The following is a 22,318-nucleotide window of genomic DNA, read 5'->3' on the forward strand; positions in this document are numbered from 1 at the left end:
GGCTTTATTATGTCGCTGCTTACTATGTTATGTGGATTGGTTATTTTCTAATGTGTCTTGTTTTTTTGGTTGTTAGTGGCCTTGGGCACTCCTCCTCCTCCTCCTCCTCCTCCTCCTCCTCCTCCTCCTCCTCCTCCTCCTCCTTTTTCTGGAAAGTTGGAATAAAAATGTACCAAATCTGTAATGAACCAATCAGAATAGTGGGAACTAGTATGAAGGTGGAGCAAAACTGTTTACTTCATTTATTGACAGCAAATTGGCATCCTTTGCAAGTCATGAAAAGGCCTGGATCAAGTTGCTTTGGGGAAAGGTTGTCGTTTCCTTTCCCCGACGCAACTTGATCCAGCCGTTTTACAGCAGAGGCTGGCTGGAAATCTATGGTATGGGAATTTTGCTTATACAACCTTTTCTTGACTAAATTTGAGGTTCCTTTTCAGATCCCTTCAGACTTTGTGGAGTCGACAGGACTGGGATTTCAGTTTCTCATCTACCTGTCTTGGCCTGTGTCTGCATCATCACTCTTGTCAGTTTTTAGTGTCTTGCTGGCTGAAATAATTGTGCGTTCTCTGTCCACAGGTGCTCCCCCCCCCTCCTGGGAATTACATGCAACTCTCAACTCCTGCAATTCCATTCATGCACTTTTCTAATGAGTTACATGCAGTGTGTAAAAAAAGAAAAAGGAAATGGGGAAGAGAGGGAGGAGAGATCCTGAAGTACCCCAAGATGTCATTGTATTGGGTGTGATTTTGAGAGGATGAGAAAACAGACAGTGTTCAGGATCACAGTGTAGCAAATCCTGAATCCAGATATTATGTTTTTTAATAGCAGAGAATATTAGCACCTTTTCCAGAGAGTGTATAGAAGGAAGGATGAGATAGGAAGCACCACACAAGATGATGATGATGATTATTATTATTATTATTTTGCACTAATTACATAGGAACATTTGTACCTATTCAACAAGAAGCACGATTTTCCATGCAAAAAATAGATAGTCGAGGACAGTCACAGGTCATGAAATGCAAGTTGGATCCTATAATTTTAGAATTGGAACTTCCAAGAGATCTTAGGGGTCATCTAGTCCAGCCCTCTAATGTAGGGTGCACCTATAGCGACCATTAGGGGTGCCATATTTTGAAGAGCAAAAAGGAGGACGCTATGATGGCTGTTCAAAGCAAATAAATGCAAATTGTCTCAAATTTTACCCTTGCAAAAGAGGACGTGTCCTGGAAAAAAGAGGAGCAATGGCAACCATGTCAGATGGCTATTCAGCTTCTACTTCGATGCCTGTCATGAAGCAAAGTGTATCACCTCCAGGGCCAGTCTGTGAAACAACTTTTAGCATTAGGAAGTTTGTCCTGATGTTTAGTGGAAATCCACTCTCTTGCCACTTCCGCCTTGTCCTGCCTGCTGAAGCAATGATACCTTGGCATCCTTGGCATGAGCCTAGCCTTTAGATATTTGAAGAAGGCTATCACATCTCTCTTTAATCTTATCTTCTCTAAGCTAAGCATGCCCAGCTGCTCCCACCAATTTCTATTAGGACTTGGATTCCAGATGCCTCATCATCCTTGGACATAGTCCAGTTTTTCAATGTCCTTCTTAAAATGTGGTACCCAGAGCTGGACACTACACTCCCAAGAATAGAACAAAACAGAACCAGCACTTCTCATAATTTGGTTGCTATGTTACTGTTAAGATTGCATTAGCATTCTTTGTAGTAGCATCACACTTCTTGCTCATTGTTCAGCTATTTATCAACTTTGATCCAAGCTTTGTAACTGGATATGTGTGAAAGAGTGGCTATTTTTACTGTTATAATATTGAAAAGGAATTCTTAAAACTCTAAACCATTATAGCTGTGTGGAACACATGTTAAACACACAGGAATAGGAAAGAAAAGTTTTCCTAAACTTTTCCAAGTTTTTATAAACAGTTGTATAAATCCACATACCGGTAATTGTTATATAAATCTGTAAATTACGAGTGTTGTCTGTTTTATATATTTATTGTCTGCTGTGTGTGTGTGTGTGTGTTCTCTATCTTACACTTCTGCACCAGTTTTTTCTTGCATAGAATAGGTGAGAGTCATTTGGTGATAGCAGTGGAAAACTTTAATCTGCAACACAGATTCATACTCAGTTTTCATAGGTAGTATATATTGATGGACTCATTGGGAGCAGCAGATTAATCACTTAATTGGCAACCAAAACACCAGCCAAATTTGCTCTTTGAACAGTAGCAATTCCAGTGTTTAATTCAATTACAGTTCGAAAGCACGTCAAAGTGCAAGTAGATAAATAGGTACCTCTCTGGCGGGAAGGTAGACGCCGTTTCCATGCACTGCTCTGGTTCGCCAGAAGCGGCTTAGTCATGAGCTGGCCACATGACCCAGAAGCTGTCTGTGGACAAACGCCGGCTCCCTCAGCCTATAGAGCGAGATGAGCGCCGCAACCCCAGAGTCGTCTGCGACTGGACCTAATGGTCAGGGGTACCTTTACCTTTACGTTTAAAGAAAAATCACAAAGGCAATTACTTCAGAGATCCCCTGACATGAACATAAAAAAAATCTGGCACCATCATAAGCAGCAACCTTGCACATTTGTGCGAGGAAATACATTTTCTAGGATCACAGAAATCCTTGCAGATGTGAAACAACTAGGAGAAAGAAAACACAGCCAACAAGTTCATTCTCATGACTGAGTTATCTATACCCCTGCATTTCATCGCTCCCAAGAAATGACTTTCCTTCATGGAGACAACACCTTAATAACAACGGCAACATTGTCCTCAAAAGTGAAAAACAGCTACAGGTAGGACTGCAAAGAATTGCCCCACAAAACCCAGAGTAAGCCAAAGTTAAGCAGTATGGATTATGCTTCACAATACCTGTATTCATTTGGATGCTGCTACTGTGCCGGCAAGTTATGATGCTTTTGACTGTGAATTCAGCTCTTCCCCAAGATCTGTTGTTCAGAGCACTCTCCAATTTTTTGGTTTAGCTCTACCGAGGATATCAAATAAAGACCATGCGGCAGATTTCGCCAGCCTGGTGCGCACCAGATGTTTTGGAATACAATTTCTATTGGGCCTGATGGGAATGGTAGTCCAAAACATCTGAAGGGCACCCACTCCGTCCAAGAAAGATCATCATAGGAAAGGCAAGACCAATCTTCTCTCCCTCCATCAGCAGACGGGGTTGCAGCTGCAGGGAGCTTCCCCATCCCTTCCACAAAGAAGACCCTGCTGCAACCACCATTAACTCTGGGATTGTGGAACCAAAGGGGAAAGGACTCTGGCCCCATCCATTGGCCAAATGAACAAGGGCCTCCACCTGCTATTCAAGGAAGGCCATCAGATCAGCCTGGCTTCCCCCTGTACCTCAGCCGTCTCTCAGAACTGATGGCACTCTTAACTTTTTCTTCCACTCCCCTTAGCTTGTATGTATATTTTTTGTATGCCTGATGGTATGACCTCTCTCTTCCTCTTCCTCTTTCTCTCTCTCTCTGGCTGTGCGCACACTACACATTTAAGCACATTATTTCCCCGAAAGAAGCTTGGGAACTGTAGTGTGTCAACGGGTAAATTACAGTTCCCTGGCTTCTTCGGGTCAAGTTATGTGCTTTAAATGCATGGTATGTACGTTGCCAGAGTCTCATCCCCATCTCCTTTGCTTGATTACAGGACTTCTCCCCCCCACCCCCCACCCCTTAGGGGAAAAATAATTTTCCAACAGGCAGGATTAAAAAAATAGTAAGCAAATAAATGAACATATCCTGAGTTTCCAGTCTGTTAAAAAATACAAATAACAATGGCTTATCCAATTATGGGTAGTTTTAATTTTTTTTATTGCTTGTGGGTGAGCTAAGGCTTGCAAAGTAGTTATATAGCATTTAAAAGTGCAATATAATATAAATTTTGATTAATGACTCCTGGTGTTTGCAGGCATCCATCTCCCATTTTGCATGCTTAGCTCCAAGTCTGGGTTTAGTGTTAGTTGATGCCTAACCACCTCATAGAAGCTGCTGGGCTCTGTGGAAGGATCAGGCCCAGCGGAAGGTGTCTTCGTTTGCGAGGCACAAGGTCAGAACCAGACTGAAACAAAATTGGCTTGGTCTGCTTTTCGGAAACCCAGTACCGCAGGAGCTAAGACGTCCAGACGTTACGGTTAAGCTGGCTTGTAGATTTGAGGAGGCTTGTGGGAGTGGGGAGGCCAGTTAGGGGAAGGGTTACAGCCAGAAATTCCCTGGGCCTGCTCCGTACACAAATGGATGCCGCCGCGAAGCACCATCAGTCATCTGAAGAATGGGAGAAAGAGAAAAGAGAACAGAAGTCTTTGCCAGGAGCGAACAAAGTGGGCATGCCTCTTAAATAATTACCCCAGGACTGATTACCTTTCCAAGTAATTAAGCATTATGAAAGGTTATTAACGTGCTGATAATAGACAGCTTTGAAAATTGCCAGCGCAGCGTGAGCGAGCAGCAGACAACCACATGGCTGAGAACAGGTTTCTGTAGCCTTGCGAAGGCCTCAGACTTCTCATTGTCAAGCAGCTCCTGCAGAAAAAGAGGTAAAGAAATAAAAGGCCTGTTTCTGTTAAAGGAGTAAAAAAGAGAGCAGTGTGTTTGTGTGTGTGTGTGTGTGTGCGTGCGCGCTTTCAGTCCATGAAAGAGGCATAGCGGGATTGAAAATTGCATGGAGACAGCAGGGGGAGAGCGGGGGTGGGGTGGGGTGTACATGTTCCATAAAACAGAAAGCCTCACCCACAGACGTGGAGCGATCTAAATTATGCCTCTCTGAACCAGCCTGGCCAATTTGTGCCTGGGGCAGGTTAACTCCAGCGCGGGGCCAGCTAAGCAGGTGTTCACCAGCTTTTCAATTCCAGAGGAAGGTGTGTTGGTGGTGGAGGTGGAGGTGGAAGCTGCCTCCTGGAACTCACTTACTGTCCTCTTGCGTGCCGAGGTACCAAGATGTCCCCCCAATAACTCACACAATACACCATAAATTTTGTTTAAGGGTTTTTGGCATTAATTTTGGCCACAACTTTATTAAAATACAAATAAAATGTGAGTGGTTGCTTAGTCATTGGTTCCCCAGCCATCTGTCCCCCGCCTGGGACAGATCTGACCCCTCTAACCTAGTAGAGGAGCCAGTAAGTAAGCATCCCCTGAGAGAGGACGGGGCAGCCTGTCAGGACCCGGAACCCCCGGCCAGATTGTTTTAAAGGAGGTCCAAGACCCTGCCAGAGTCCTGGAGCACCAGCTGGTGCCCAAAGATACCATTCCAGGCAGAGTCCTGGCCGAGTCCTGGCCTGTATCTTTCAAAGTTGAATAGAAGAGGGTTTTCAGGCAGGTGCAACTTGTCACGGAGGAGTGAAAGAAGTTCAAAATCCCCTCTCCTACACAACTATGTAAGGTTCAGGAGCCCTGCCTACATTTGTATCTGGCCAAATCTCTGGTGTTTTTCGCCACTCCCTCACTTAAGAAGTGGGAAAATAACCTCAAACAAATAAGAATATAATGGTGTTGTTACCACTGGTTCAACCCACTTTAAGTCAATGTGGGTTACTAACATATAAGAGAACAAGAAGAACATACGTTTAAAGAAGATAGGAAAATGTTTATTGAATATATTGGGGGGGGGTTGTGTACACTTGAAAACGTTCGCAGCATTAAGATAAATTCAACAGTGTAAATAAGTTTTGATGGATGTAGTAATGGAATACTGAATGATTTAGTTTATGTAAGGATTTATGTTGTGCAAAATGAACCATGGAAAGAGAAGAAGGGAGGTCATTGATATTTTAAGGTTGTTTAAATGAATATTCTAAAATGTAAAACAGAAAATTTAATAGAAATTATTAAATAATAATAATAAGTCAATGTGAGTCCACCAGTTTGAAAGCCCTTTTGCTTGTGGATGTGATAGCAGGTTCCTCCTTGCAGGATGGGTGGAAGCCAGACAGAGAATCTTTGTGCTGTCACAGATTCAATAGGTGGATTTTCTTTTCTAACTTTCTAAGAAATTAAGTCGGATCTTTTGCTGTGATGGTTTCATACATCCAGTGAAGTAAACAGTTGGAGAGTTGGAGTTTGCACCTTGCATTTCCAGTTTACATGACATTTGCAAGATGAATGGTGGGATTCTAGGCAAATCTATAACCTTTGGGTCTGGCTAGTGTCTCGCCAGCAGCAGCATAAATCTGAAACTCTTCAACCGCAGCCAGACTGAGTGAGAGAGCATATGTAACTTGAGAACCAAATTGCAGAGCATGAGAACAAGTGCCTTGATTTATGAATTTAATCCGTTCCAAAGGCACCTTCATAAGTTGAAAAATTCGTAAGTCGAAAAACGCCATTGGAAATTTCCCATAGGAATGCCTTGAAAATGGAAAAATTCGCAAGTCGAAGCAACCCTATCTAAAAATTCGTAAGTCGAAAAACCCCTATCTAAAACTGCCGCGGTTTTTTTCCAGATGTCGAGACATTCGTAAGCGCGCAGCCATTACCCCCATTCGTAAGTCGAAAAATTCGGTTGTCAAGCCGTTCGTAAGTCGAGGTACCACTGTACCTGTGTATTACAAATCCAAGTAACTATACAGGTGTAGGAATGGGATTGAAGGCATCTGAGGCACCTGAGGTCCAGCTTTTCTGATCTCCTCATATTGCTCCACAGGGCCAGGTTTAGAGGCAGGAAAGCTGAGAGACTGCCTGGGTTTTAAGAACCGGGATGTGCCAGTCACAGGCCAGCCATCCACTCAACACCTGGAAAAAAATGTACCAGCTTCACTTGTAGAGTTGGCTCTATAGTGCCAATGCAGGGATGTGGCCTTCCAGATATGGTTGGACTACAACTCCGTTAATGGCTGACCATTGGCCAGGCTGGCTGGAGATGATGGGAATTGGAGTCCAACAACAACTGGGGCCATGGGTTCCCCAGCCTCATGCTAACTTCCCCTTTACATTCATGGGGAGCGGGTGCAGTCTTGGCTACTGCATGCCACCCAAGGAATCTCTATCACGAGGCAATGAGTAAATATAAATAATACATAATAGCTACAGAAGAATTTTGGAGTGCAAAAGATGGAAATATTGAGCTACAATACCAAGAAACATGGCACTTCTGTCAAAAGCACAAGTGGAGTACTGTATGCTGATTTTCAGCATCCTTTTCATTTTGCTGCTACCTTACAACGGGCTTCATTGTATTAAATCCTACAGTCTCCTCTCTCCAGGTGCCTTTGTAAAGGGATTTCTCAGCTATTAATCAATATAATTTGCCAGAAGAGATAAGTTTTGTTTAAGTTCCCTGGGTCTATGTGTCATATTTTCTCCTGTCAACTAGGAATCAGAAAAAATGGGTTTTTTTTATTAAAAACAACAACAACCCAAAACAAAACCAAAAAGAATCAACTCACCTTCGATGCCCAACTAAAAATTCTAATTACAGGTAGGTAGCCGTGTTGGTCTGACACAGTCAAAATAAAAATAAAAAATCCTTCCAGTAGCACCTTAGAGACCAACTAAGTTTGTCATAGGTATGAGCTTTCTGAAGAAGTGAGCATGCACACGAAAGCTCATACCTATGACAAACTTAGTTGGTCTCAAAGGTGCTACTGGAAGGATTTTTTATTTTTATTTTAAAAATTCTAAATTATTACAGAATGAATTTTCAAAAGTTGCAGGTGTAGGAAGTTGTCATAGAAGCATAGAGCTGGAAGTTTATGGCCCCTGGAACTTTGTTTTGCAACGTGTAAGCAGTGATGTGGTTAGGTAATTTCAGAGACTAGATATTGGGGGGGGCAGGGATGAGCTAATGTGCATTACTTCCCCTTCTGCTTGGAGGAGCCCTGGACTTCTGTCCCAAGGTCCTCTTCTGATGGCACCTTTGATTTTAAGATGTCTCTGGGTGCTTTCAGAGTTGGTCCAGAGGTTGCGTCCAGCCATTAGATGTAACTGAATGCAGGAAAGGCCGCGACTTGAGTCAGGTTGTGTAATTCTGCAAACCAGCTGAGCAGGGACCATGTTGTCCCTGTGCCTACAGTACCTAGCCTGCAACAGGGGCAAAACAAAATTAAATAATAGGAGGAGGAATGGGTCAGCCAGAGGCAACCCAGTTGGGATAGCACTGCATGTAGCTGATCTAGTTACACTGTGCCATTTGGCTGGAAACCTTCTGCTCTGTTACCCAATGTCCTTGGCAGACGTTGCATTCACATTATCCACTTGTGGCCAGCGCCATCGGGACGTAAGCAGCTTGGGCGGAGGGTGTGAGAGCATCCCTAGGCAGTGTGGGAACAAATTTGCAGAAAATGTGGGAGCCTCCTTCAGCGAGGCATGGATTCTTTCTGATTTCCCAAAGCCAAGGCTGGTGTTCAAGGAGCCCAAAGTTCAGACTTTAGGATGGTGGATACGCCATGTGACTTCCCCCAAAGAATCCTGGGAAATGTAGCTTAAGGGTGTTGGGAATTGTGGCTCTGTGGGGGTAAACTACAATTCCCAGGATTCTTTGGGGGAAGCAAAAATGGTGTACATGCTGCCCATGAAAGGACAATCCTGTTAGCTCAATATCATGACTGCCTTGCCACGAGGTTTTACATGGACTTGGTAAATTGTCGTATGCATTCATCCAATCATTCTTTTTCATTGGGGCAAAGTGTTGAGAAAAACAAACAAACCACAACACCCCCATGCCTTGCTTTTAGAAGAGAAAAACAAGAGCAAAAGCCAGGAATTATGAATTCAAGAATCATATAAATAGGACAATGAAGTGCAACCAGAATGTTTCTAACTAACTGCTGGTATTATCCATGGAGGTGGCAATGCCTGAGAAAGTAAGTACTGTACGTGTGGACTAAGCTAAGGTATTATTATCTGTGCCGCCTTGCATCTTGTGTGGGCTTTAAGATCTATGCAAATGAAGTGTAATTAGGCTTGCCTCTGGCCACTTTTGAACCTGTCCAGCTTTGTTTCTTCGAGATTATTGCACGTTTACTTCATCCTTGATTCTCATCAGGGGGGAAAAACCATAAATGTGTACGATCTGTTACTTTCAGCCCCAATTCTGGTTTTCCTTGATGCAGAATGTTTGTTTTCATTTGGGAAGAATGCTCCAGCTTCTGCCTAGAAAGGCTACTACAGATGTATAAAATGTGAAATGTAGCACAGAGTTTTTGCATGATGTGAGAGAAAAGATCAAGCAGTTCTGCTAAAAAAAGACATAGTAATGTATGAATTGAAGCAACCTTGATTAGGGATGCAACATAGCATCACAATTTCTATTCCAACCTGCGTTAATCGCAATCAGCACTGTTTCTGCTGCAGTTCAGGGTCCACCAAATGCTAAGTTGTTTGTGTCGCTGCCTGCTATTTAACATGTGTTATGGCAACTGCATAACTTATGCAACAATTTGCATGATTTACATTCATTTCAATGTAAAAGAAATGTCAAAATAATGTTTTTAAAAGTTATTAACTGCATATCATTTGCAGATTTAGAAGAAAACAACAGTGTGAACTAATACAAATCATATTCACGGGACTGGTTTCCATTCCTGACCAAAGACAATTTCCACTTCCCTTTCCATCTTCATCAGAATTCTCTTGGCAATCTCCAGCCTTGAGAAGGAACTCATATTGCAGCATAAAAGGATTCCCTTGTCCCATATATACCCGCCTGGTCCTTGAGATCCTCAGTGGAGGACCTTTTCCAAGTTCCTCTGCCTACTGATGTGAGGTGGATGGTGGATGGTTACTACAGGCAGGGCCTTTTCAGTGGTGGCACCCCACTTACCAAATGCCCTCCCCAGAGAAATCTGGCTGCTGTCTTTTAGGCTCCAGCTGAAGACCCTTTTGTTCTCCCAGGCCTTTTAGTTGCAATGGACAAAATTTTGTAGGTCGACAATAAAGCATATACTCAAGTTCCCAGGTTCAGTCCTTAACATCTCCAGGTAGCATTGGAATAAAGTCTGGCAAAAAACCTTGACAGGGGCTGCCAGGCATTGTCGACAATACTGTGTTAGAAACATGTGTTGTTGTTGTTGTTTAGTCGTTTAGTCGTGTCCGACTCTTCGTGACCCCATGGACCATAGCACGCCAGGCACTCCTGTCTTCCACTGCCTCCCGCAGTTTGGTCAAACTCATGTTCGTAGCTTCGAGAACACTGTCCAACCATCTTGTCCTCTGTCGTCCCCTTCTCCTAGTGCCCTCCATCTTTCCCAACATCAAGGTCTTTTCCAAGGATTCTTCTCTTCTCATGAGGTGGCCAAAGTATTGGAGCCTCAGCTTCACGATCTGTCCTTCCAGTGAGCACTCAGGGCTGATTTCCTTAAGAATGGATAGGTTTGATCTTCTTGCAGTCCATGGGACTCTCAAGAGTCTCCTCCAGCACCATAATTCAAAAGCATCAATTCTTCGGCGATCAGCCTTCTTTATGGTCCAGCTCTCACTTCCATACATCACTAAGGTTCTTTAATTCCTCCTCACTTTCTGCCATCAAGGTTGTGTCATCTGCATATCTGAGGTTGTTGATATTTCTTCCGGCAATCTTAATTCCGGCTTGGGATTCATCTAGTCCAGCCTTTCGCATGATGAATTCTGCATATAAGTTAAATAAGTAGGGAGACAATATACAACCTTGTCGTACTCCTTTCCCAATTTTGAACCAATCAGTTGTTCCATATCCAGTTCTAACTGTAGCTTCTTGTCCCACATAGAGATTTCTCAGGAGACAGATGAGGTGATCAGGCACTCCCATTTCTTTAAGAACTTGCCATAGTTTGCTGTGGTCGACACAGTCAAAGGCTTTTGCATAGTCAATGAAGCAGAAGTAGATGTTTTTCTGGAACTCTCTAGCTTTCTCCATAATCCAGCGCATGTTTGCTATTTGGTCTCTGGTTCCTCTGCCCCTTCGAAATCCAGCTTGCACTTCTGGGAGTTCTCGGTCCACATACTGCCTAAGCCTGCCTTGTAGAATTTTAAGCATAACCTTGCTAGCGTGTGAAATGAGCGCAATTGTGCTGTAGTTGGAGCATTCTTTGGCACTGCCCTTCTTTGGGATTGGGATGTAGACTGATCAGTCTAGATCAGAAACATGTGTTAGAAAAGTAGAAATAATTCAGCCCTTTAGCCATCCTGATTGGAAATATAAAATGATAATGAAAGCATAGTGGTTAAAGAGAACCACTTGGTTCAGAGGTTCAGAGGTTAGAGAACTGAACTAGTACCAAGGAGATCCAGGTTCAAATCTCTGTTCAACTGGACCTTGGACCAATCAGTAACACCTCTCTGTGTTGCTGTAGAAAGGGGTGCAGAGAATCATGGGTGCCACTTTGAGCTCTTTGGAGAAAAGCCGGGATATCTGTGTAATAGATTAGCGCTCAAGAAGTACTATCCATGCAAAAACAACCAAGAGTTTTGTGGCATCTTTTAAGACAAACAAATTTATTATGGCATAAGCTTGACATTTTTTTGCAACGAAAGATGAGCACAGCTTCTCTTCTGGCAATGCCTGCTAAGTGATCTTGACTCTGCATGCTGAGAAGTCTGGCAGTAGAGTAAGCATCTTTCAACTCTTAAAAAAGTTTAATCGGTGAGCTTTTTGCCTGTCCCAAGGCTTCTCGCTTAGGATGGCTCCCAGCAGAAACAGACAGCGGCAATCAATTAATAGCTTGAAGCCACTGCCTGAAATATTGAGCTTTGTGCGGAATAGATCTGCATGCGCCACTGGGCTCTCTTTTCACATTATCCTCTGGCAGGAGCTCCCAGCATGGTTCGCTAGCGGGACCTGACAAAGGGCAGCAGCAGCAACAAAAACAACAGCAGCAGCAGCAATGCCTTTTCTTGCTCCAGGTTTTAGAATGGTTGTTGACTGAGTCAAAGAAGCAGGTCATGCAAGGAGCCACTGCCAAGGAATAGACGAAAACAATTCCATGCATACTTGCTCTTTGTGGGTGAACAGGCTGTGGCTAATAGCCACACTGACATGTGGGAGGAAGTTAGCAAACATTTCTTGGGCTCCCACTGCACAACCCAATATCACCAGTGAGGAAGATAATCAAGTTTTGTGCTGGTGGTTTTTAATTGGTTCACACTTGGAAGAGTAAACCTTGAGTTATCTGAAAAGCAATCACTGGGGGGAGAGGAGTAGCTCAGTGGTTTTGCATGCAAAAAGCCCCAGGTTCAACTGCTGGCGTCTGCAAATGGGGCCAGGAAGGCCTCCTGACTGAAACCCGGGGAGCTGCTGCCAATCAGTGCAGACAATACTGACCTAAATGTCTCCCAGCCTAGCCTACCTCACAGGGTTGTTGTGAGGATAAAATGGGAAGAGGGTGAATCGTGTAAATCAGGCATCCCCAAACTGCGGCCCTCCAGATATTTTGGCCTACAATTCCCATGATCCCTAGCTAACAGGACCAGTGGTCGGGGAAGATGGGAATTGTAGTCCAAAACATCTGGAGGGCTGAAGTTTGGGGAAGGGGATGTCTGGTGTAAATCAACCTTGAGCTCCTTGCAGAAAAGATGGGGTTAAAATGAAATGAAACTAATAAAATGCCATTGCTGAAAAAGCATCCTTATATACCTGGTGACGGTTTTTTTAAAAAATGACAGCTGTGGGGATAGCTAACTATTAGGCTGTAAGGATAAAAGGAGCGCCCCCCCCCATATAAACCACCCCAGACTCTGTGATCATCATCTGAGGCCCATCTTCGTGTGCGTCCTCCATGTGAGGTCCGGAAGGTGGCAACACAAGAACCAGCCTTTTCTACTATGGCTCCCCATTTCAGGAATGCTCTTCCCAGGGAGGTCTGCCTGGCGCCTTCATTATAGACCTTTAGGCACCAGGAGAAAATGTTCCTCTTCAACCAGACCTTTAGCTGATTTGTATTCTGCAGCATTTTACATGTGCCTGTGGGAAGGGGGCCGGGTATTGTTTTGCATGTTTTGTTTTGAATTATTTACTTGGTTCTTATCCTGTGTTTTATTCTGTGAACCGCCCTGAGATCTTATGCATAGCTGCCAAGTTTTCCCTTTTCTCGCGAGGAAGCCTATTCAGCATAAGGGAAAATCCCTTAAAAAAAGGGATAACTTGGCAGCTATGATCTTATGATGGAAGGACGGTATATAGATCCAATAAATGAAATAAATAAATGAAATAAAAGACGAGCCTCAGCCCAAAGACCCATCTGGCAAAGCAGCCAGATAGAGGGGTGGGTGGGTATTAACCCTTTCATTTCCTGTTGTAGTCCTGAGGGAAGTGCCTTCTCTGAAGATGGTATTTGCTTTGGGAGGAAATCCCTCAGTAATGCCACTGCCTTGCTCTGATAACCCCGTGTTTGAAGAGTGCTGTAAGTTACCTTCTAAGCAAACAAAGGTTTAAAAACACAGAGCCCTGCCCTGCTTTGCACATGGTCCCACTATGAATCATCGCTCAAGATGAAGGGCAGCTGCTAGGCGCTACAATAAGCTGAGTGAAGCAGCTGATTTTGTGCATTGTTTCTTTTTGAATTTCATTATTATTGGGGGTTTTTACCACTAGGAGGAGAGAGAGGTGACTGTGCTTTACCTGCAATGCCACAACAACGTGGCTGAGTACTCTGCCCCTTGGTAAAGGTAAAAGATAAAGGACCCCTGGACGGTTAGTCCAGTCAAAGGCGACTATGGGGTGCAGTGCTCATCTGCTTTTCAGGCTGAGGGAGCCAGCGTTTGTCCATAGACAGCTTTCTGGGTCATGTGGCCAGCATGACTAAACCGCTTCTGGCACACGGAGGACCGTAACAAGTGCCAAAGCGCAGAGAAACTCTGTTTCCCTTCCTGTCACAGCGGTACCTATTTATCTACCTGCACTGGCATGCTTTCAAACTGCTAGGTTGGCAGAAGCTGGGACAGAGCAATGGGAGCTCACCCCGCTGCAGGGATTTGAACCGCTGACCTCCTGATCGGCAAGCCCAAGAGGCTCAGTGGTTTAGCCCACAATACCACCCACGTCCTTCTGCCCCTTGACCGGGTTGTGACCATTTGATGCTCCACCTGAGGCACTGAAATGTCTTGAGCTGACAGCTATGCATCTTACACAGTGACAACAAACATGGCTGCTATGTGTACAGTTGGGAGAAGGGCCATATAGCTAGATGGTGGGGCATTCCCAGTATGGCCAGGTAGCACTAGGAAACATACCCTCTCTGATATCCTGGATAGCCCCTGCCAGTCCGTGTAGGCCAGCATTTCTCAAACTTGGGTCTCCAGCTATTGTTAGACTACAACTCCCATCATCCTTGACCACTGGTCCTGCTAGCTAGGGATGATGGGAGTTGTAGTCCAACAACAGCCAGAGACCCAAATTTGAGAAACACTAAACCTGATGGATCAATAGTCTGACTTGGTACGAGGCAGCTTCCTGTGGTCTTTGGGGTTTCTCACAGCAGCATGGACAACAAACTTGTGTGTTCAGACACAACTTTAGATGGCTATACACGTCAGCCCGGGAACCCAGACTGGGCCAGCCAATTCTGAGCAGAGTGTACCCAGTTGTTTAAAGATTCATATACATGCACCTATGTTCTCCACGTTGCTGCAGGATACAAGAGTGTGCATACAGCCACTGTATTCATAATATGTGTTGCTCCCCCTGCTTCTGACAGCTTCTCTCCCCCTGCCCCCCCCCATGCTGACTAGAGTCTGCCTACAAGTCAGGAGCAGGTCATCTGACTTGCTCACCAAAAGCAGAATCTGCAGCATTTGTACCAACGTGCAACCTCAAGCCATATTTAGATAGTTGGCAGTGGTGGAAAAAAAATATGTCAACTTCTCTTCTTGGAGAAAAAGTCAGACAACTAGTTTGGCACAAAGCAGGCAAGCAACCATGTGTTTCAGTACTAAGAGATGTTGGCATCATTTCTGGTCCAGTTGAAAGGGCTGCTCCTCTCCTTTGGTCAGAGCAAGAATATCTCCCCCCCCCCTGGATAGGGTTTCTTTAACAGGTGTGTCACAGGCAAAAATGTTGGTTTATCATTTTACTCTTACTTTTCAGGAAATCTGAACAAAAGAGAACAGGTTTTTTTTATTGCAATACCCCAAATTATCTCTAAATAGCAGCACAAAGTTCTCACCTTGAAGGTTTATACTTATTAAACTAGAATACTGGGTTGGACAAGCACTTACATTATATATAAAGGTAAAGGTAAAGGGACCCCTGACCATTAGGTCCAGTCGTGACCGACTCTGGGGTTGCGAGCTCATCTCGCATTATTGGCCGAGGGAGCCGGCGTATAGCTTCCAGGTCATGTGGCCAGCATGACAAAGCCGCTTCTGGCAAACCAGAGCAGCACATGGAAACGCCGTTTACCTTCCCGCTATAGCGGTTCCTATTTATCTACTTGCATTTTGATGTGCTTTCGAACTGCTAGGTTGGCAGGATATATATAATGTATATAATTTAATTTTAATTTTGTTCCTTCCCTTCTGCTCAGTTCCAGATAAAAGTCAATATTTGCTACTGAAGTGTCCACATTATTTCCCACCTACACAGGAAAGTTTTGCTGCAGTACAACCTTCATAGATTTGTCTAATTCTTGGGTCATTTGGGATGATCCAGTGCGTTAAAATAGTCTTAGTGGGTTGAGGGCAAAATCGGCCAACTTGAATGGCTTTAAGAGAGGATTGGACAAATTCATGGAGGATAAATCTAATTTCATGGAGGATGAACCTATCAGTGCCTACAAGTCATGATGACTATGCTCTTGCCTCTACAGTTGATGGCAGAAATGCTTCTGAAGACCAGTTGCTGGAAGCCATGGGAGGGGAGAGGGCTTTTCTTCTGCTCCCTGGCTTCCCACAGGCAACTGGTTGGCCACTGTGAGAACTGGATGCTGGACTAGATAGGCCACTGACATGACCCAGCAGGCTATTTTTATGTCATCACGTTCTTAAGTTGGAGGCAGGTGAAGACAACATCAGGGCCTGTTGATACCATCTGCCCTGTGGGAAGAAACATCTAGTGCTGGCTCGGTGTTTTGTTTAGTGTGCATGTGGCTCTTCTTGGCATATTTGTTGTGTTTTATAAATGTTGTGAGTCGAAAAGTGGGATATAAATCTACAGAATAAATAATAGTGGCTAGAGAAAATGGTGCTATGGTCCATGGGGTCACGAAGAGTCGGACACGACTAAATGACTAAACAACAACAAGAGAAAATGGTTTGTTGTTAACTCTCCCTCATTTCTAAGGTTCCGTACGTTTCAGGCAGTATTATGCCACTTTAAACAGTCATGGCTTCTGCCAAAGAATCCTGGGAACTGCAGTTTGCTAAGGGTGCTGAGCGTTATTAAAGGTAAAGGTAAAGGGGCCCCTGACCATCAGGTCCAGTCGTGTCCGACTCTGGGGTTGCGACGCTCATCTTGCTCTATAGGCCGAGGGAGCCGGCGTTTGTCCGCATACAGCTTCCGGGTCATGTGGCCAGCATGACAAAGCTGCTTCTGGCAAACCAGAGCAGCGCACGGAAACGCCGTTTACCTTCCCGCCAGAGCGGTCCCTATTTATCTACTTGCACTTTGATTTGCTTTCGAACTGCTAGGTGGGCAGGAGCTGAGAGTTATTAGGAGTCCCTTATTCCCCTCACAAACCAAAAATTCCCAGGGGTTTTTGCTCCAACATACCAGGAATAGAGAAGCAGTTGCAGTACAGAGAATAACAACTGAAGTAATACACATGGCTGTCTAATGCAGAGGCCCTGTAAGACTATCAAGTCCAGGGTCTAAATTTCCCTAACTTGCACTACTCAAAGGCTCCTTGTTTATGCTTTCAAATTTCATCATTTCTTAGTCCAACCTGTTTTCTTGGCGATAACTTTGCTCATTTGGGCATAGCCATCCCAGGACGCTGATGATCAGCCAGCCTCAGCTGAAGAGAAGACATATGCTCTAATTCTCACACACATTAGGACTTCCTTTGTCTGCTACTGTCTCCACCTGTTCATATATTTACGAGGGAAATGTTAATTGCCGAACCTTTGGTGTAAATATAACAACGGATTCCACCCCAATAGCTGCAACTTCTCGCTTGTCGTACGAAATTGCACAAATGGCATCACAGAAGTGTTGCCATATGTCCACCAGCAGTGCGGAGTCCACCAAGTTCGTGCAAATATTATGTGAATTATATTTGGAGTACGTAAATAAGCTGTGCAAATTAGGTACGGCCCTCTGGCTCACAATATGTTTTCAGCAAGTCTCTCCGTGTGCTGAACTAATTGGTTGCTTCTGATGCTACCTTTGCAGCGGTTCCGAGTTAAGGCCAGGGTTCTTGCACATTTTTAACTCCTTAAAAAAGGGGGGAAGGTTTTCATGTTTCTGAAAAACAAATCCCATAAGACCACTGGAACACTCCATGCCTATTTGCACCCTAAACATAGCTGCCAAGTATCCCGTTTCCGCCGGGAAAACCCCTTTTGTCTTACCGTTTCCTGGCGGTCTCCCGTTTAGTGAAAAATCCCGGTATTGTCCCTTAAATCGGCTTCTGCCTGGCGGCCATTTTTCTGGTGCCGCTTTGCCCTTCTATGGGCATCAGAAAATGGCGGCGCCGGCGCCGGAAGTCGCTTTTACGTGTTTCCGGTCATGCGCGGAAGCGACTTCCGGCGCTGGCGCCGCCATTTTCTGGTGCCCATAGAAGGGCGAAGCGCCACCAGAAGTTGCGTCACGCAACTTCCGGTCATGCGCGCGCTGCCGATCCCGGATCTTTACGTCCCGAACTTGGCAGGTATGACCCTAAAATATATACACAAATGAAATTCTGTTAAGGTTCATCGGGGACAGGGACTTCCATCTGGCTTCGTGCATTTCTAGATTGCAGCATTGCATGGTAATCTGCTCCTGGCACCACAGAACCATAAAACTACCATTGGCATAACAGAGCATTGGAATGTGGGAGTTTAGCTTCTGCTGCCATTCCTGGCTCTGTTACTATAGTCAAAAAGAGTCTGACCCACCAATGGCCCGAGGTCCTTGGTTCCTAGGGATGAGTATTAATTAAAGTGAGGGTGTTATTTTAGTTATTTGCTCGGTTCTGCAAAGTGCCACTGAGTCCCTGGAACACGAAGCACCAAAACCTTGTTCATTTGCCTGTCAATGATCCTCCCTTGCCCTGCAACTTGGTTTGGTCTTAACTTGCTTAATGCTCAGGCAAGAATGGACTTAGCAAGCATGCATGTTATCTCTTGCTTTTTATTTATTTTTTTTAGAAACAGATTGTTTTATTGCTCAATGCCAGCAGCTCTGGATGTATGTCTGGGGCACTGTAAACCAGGCTTGTTTAAAGTTACTTTGGCCAAGCAGTTTATTGCAAAAGTACTTTATCGCCACCAGATCTCAAATGTTACATGCTGCTGGTTATTTTCTCATGGGATGACTGGATTTTGCTCTCTCTCTCTCTCTCTCTCTCTCTCTCTCTCTCTCTCTCTCTCTCTGTGTGTGTGTGTGCGCGTGCAAGAGCACTGGTAATTGGGTAAGACAGTCCACTTCGGCTCATACATCAAAAACGGCTGAAACCGATGCAATTTTTCAAGGGTGGTTCTAGTCCATAAGAGTCACTCCCTAAAACTGTGATAGCTATAGAGGACATGTCCGCCCAGTTAACAAAAAGCCATCAGTGTTTTGAGTGCTCTTTTGAAAACCTGGTTAGTAAGCTTTTTGATAGCAATTAGCTCATCAGCATTAATTTATATTTCTGTTTTTGCTATTTATTAATTTATAACTGCTTAGTGCCAAGATAGTATTTAAGTGCCAATTGAGAGGAGGAGGAGTAACCCGATGGCTCGTCCCAACTGCAATTTTCTTACATTACTACATTTCCATGTGGAAGAAAAGCACATATTCTCTGATACATGATACAGACATGATACCTGTGCAGGAAAACAGTCATGTTTAAAGGTGTTTCTAGAAAGCATTTTTTCCTGGATCTCACTCACTCAATACAGTGGTACCTCGGGTTAAGAACTTAATTCGTTCTGGAGGTCCATTCTTAACCTGAAACTGTTCTTAACCTGAGGTACCACTTCAGCTAGTGGGGCCTCCCGCTGCTGCCGCATGATTTCTGTTCTCATCCTGAAGCAAAGTTCTTAACCCGAGATACTATATCTGGGTTAGCAGAGTCTGTAACCTGAAGCGTCTGTAACCCGAGGTACCACTGTACACTGGGAGCCTGCAAGCCACACAGCTCCCCACACAATACCAACCATATCCCTTGCCTATTGACATAGCAGACATCTTAGGCCATCTATGGATACAACAGTTTTTTTCTAGCTTCAAAGCAGAATCCAACACTGATTGGATTACAGAGGTGTCTACCTCATTCCTAAACATGCCTTTGATTTTTTCAAAAATCTAAATGCAAGACATTACATTTATCTCTGTTGAATTTCATGGCCCAGGGTTCCAGACTGTCAGAAACTGTATTGAATATAGATTCTGTCTTCTATGGCATTAACCACCCATACCTGCCTCACAGCATCTGCAAATCTAAAAAGCATTCCCTCTATGCCCTCATCCAAATCATTTATACCAAAGTTGAAAAGCAAAAATACCCTCCACTTTGAACCTTCCCCAGGTTGGTATGAAGCCTATCTATCTATCTATCTATCTATCTATCTATCTATCTATCTATCTATCTATCTATCTATCTATCATCTATCTATCTATCTATCACTTGATGCTGAAATAGGCTTCTAAGTAATTTACACATTTAAAAAACAATTACACAAGCATTAAAATATAAAAACCCACCATTAAAACACACAATTATACTGCACACACAATAAAACAACCCAGTAATTGAAACCGGAGATTTGGGTTGAGAGGCGATGGGGAATGCCTATGTAAGCAGGTTCATCTTCCCAAGCTAGCAGAATGTCTCTCATATTTCAGCAGGGAGGGCTTTCCATAGCACCAGTGAAAAGGCCTGCCTCACATCACTGCAAACCGATAATAAGCCTTAGCCCATGGCAAGGCTAACTGTGTTCCATTTATCTAAATGCTCTTACTGGGCAATGCAGGCAAAGTCAGGTAGTCTGGTTCAGAGTGGTTTAGGACTTCCTATGTAAAACAAGAATACCTTAAAACTGACTTGGTGACTTACAGCCAGCTGCTGCAGATCCCTTAGCATGGGTGTGATATGTGCCTAGAAGTGGGGACCACCTTCCACCCAGGCTGCAGCATTCTGGTACAGCTGCAGCTTCTAGAACACCCATAAGGCAAGTCCCACATTGAGTGCATTACTGTAGTCTCAGTGTGAGATTACCAGCACATGTATCACAGAGGCTAAACCAACCCTGTCCAGGAAGGGGCACAGTTGATGCACCAGCCAAAGCTGGTGGCAGGCACTCTTTTTTTGTGAGGGTTACCTGGACCTCCATAGACAAAGTTGCAAGATCAGTGATGAACCATGTACCTGTTTGTTCAGAAGGAGTGCAACTCCATGCAGAACAGGAACAATCCCCAATTCTCAGACCTGGCCACCACAGTGTCTCTATCTACAAAGGATGTAGCTTCAGCTTATTGGTCCTCATCCTGCCTACAACCACACCCTGGCACTTATTTTCAGTGAGCACACACTGGGGACTGCTGTTCAACCAGCTGTGGACCCCACTCTACCTCCGCAACTCTGTGGGTGCTCTAAACCAGTATCCCCCAACCTTGGGTCTCCAGCTGTTTTTGGAACTACAACTCCCACCATCCCTAGCTAGAAAGGCCAGTGGTTAGGGATGGTGGGAAATGTAGTCTGAAAACAGCTGGAGACCCAAGGTTGGGAAACACTGCTCTAAACCAATTGCTGGGATTGTCTGCCCGACACTTGACGGCCATCAAGTTGTGATTGGTTTGCAGTGCTGGAAAGCAAATGATGTGTGCCACCCCAGTCCCCAGGATGACCATTCAATAGTTCCACATTCTCCTATTGGGAAGAATTTCACTGCTTTGCCTTGAGTGCCAAAATGTCAGAGGCTAGACCCCTTCTTTAAAAGCCCTGACAAATTCTAAGCAGAATTCTGAAACATCGTTATGCCAGCCCCAATTGAAGTCACCTGGCATAACCCCCCCCCTCTCTCTCCAAGGCAGTTTTTCCAGCTCGGTGATTAAACTGACAGCTGAAGGCAGGAGATAACCAAAACAAAAAGCGTTTGCAAAGGAGATTACTTTTACCCCAATGCTTCTTCCCATGCACCTCGTAAGCACTGCAGGCCAATTTCTTTTGCATCTTGGACCAATTCTTTTTCCCACTAGGATAGCTGAAGCACATGCGTCTCTTATCTGTTTAATGTACAGTCCAAAGGGGGAAGAGCCACTGTTTCACAGTGCCTGTTAAGAGCACCCCCACCATCCCACTGCCTAAATATAACACAAACTGGCTGCTGAAAATGGTCTATTTTTGTAGTTCTACCAACACCTCCTTCTAAAGATAGGAACTGCATGAAACAGGCCAGCTACTTTTGGACCAAGGCACTTTCTTCTTCTTCAGTGGTTTGGAAAACAAAGCATCTGACAGCAGGAGGAGGAGGAGGAGCTTTGCTTATGGATGCCTGGCTCCTCAGGTGTTAAAAAGTTTTGGGCTTTTTTGCTATTTCTTACCAGCCTTCCTCAAACGAGCTTGGTTGCTTTGTTTGGTGATCACCAGAAATAGAAACAAACAGGCAAAAGACCTTGCTTTCTTCCACTCACAGAGAAAGAGTACCATACATCTGAAGAGGACAGCCTAATGGGATTTGATCATTGGAATTTAAGCTTCTCTCAATTTGCACAGCAGTTAAAGGAGATGTGCAAAGTGCTAGTTGGATTCTCTAGGGGAAGTCTAAGAAACATACACATCCCATCTTAATAGGCCTTTTTAATAGTCTCTAAAGTAGCAGCGCTGCTGCATTTCCACTTGTTATTTTCCCAAATTTATTTTTCTTCCCTCCTGGGTAAATACATTTTATTTTATTTTTACCCTAGAATGCTGTTTTTTTCCAAGATGATGCTTGCTTTCTGCAGTTTTTATGAGAACTTGTATTTAACAAATTGTTGGGTTTTTTTTAAAAAAAATAATAATCATTTGCTGCACTTGATTTAGACTTGATTCTCAACTGGCATGCTTTCAAGAACCATACAGTTTTGAGTTTATTATTAACTACTAACACGGAGGCTCTAAGTAATAACCGTAAGAGGGAATAACCCCACGTCACCCTCATTTTAGCTTGCACTCTTAGCCAACCTTCCTGCAAGTCAAGTCAATTGAACTCAATAGGATGTGCAATGGAACAGGTATGCATCTGTTAAGAGATGGAGACTATTGAGATCA

The 22,318-nt window shown here is 44.2% G+C and overlaps 1 long non-coding RNA gene across 1 annotated transcript in view; it reads right to left on the reverse strand.

The window, feature by feature from the left end:
* Positions 1-3,816: 3,816 nt before the first annotated feature.
* LOC148686338 (uncharacterized) overlaps positions 3,817-22,318 on the reverse strand; it is a 29,745-nt gene continuing 11,243 nt past the window's right edge. Inside the window, exons 2-3 of the long non-coding RNA XR_015949116.1 lie at positions 4,395-4,556; positions 3,817-4,298 (exon numbers count right to left, since the gene is read on the reverse strand). This is a non-coding gene — a long non-coding RNA (uncharacterized LOC148686338). The remainder of the gene's footprint in view (positions 4,299-4,394; positions 4,557-22,318) is intronic.

The sequence above is a fragment of the Zootoca vivipara genome, chromosome 3 (genome assembly GCF_965207765.1).
Source record: "Zootoca vivipara chromosome 3, rZooViv2.hap1.1, whole genome shotgun sequence".
Taxonomy (NCBI): domain Eukaryota; kingdom Metazoa; phylum Chordata; class Lepidosauria; order Squamata; family Lacertidae; genus Zootoca; species Zootoca vivipara.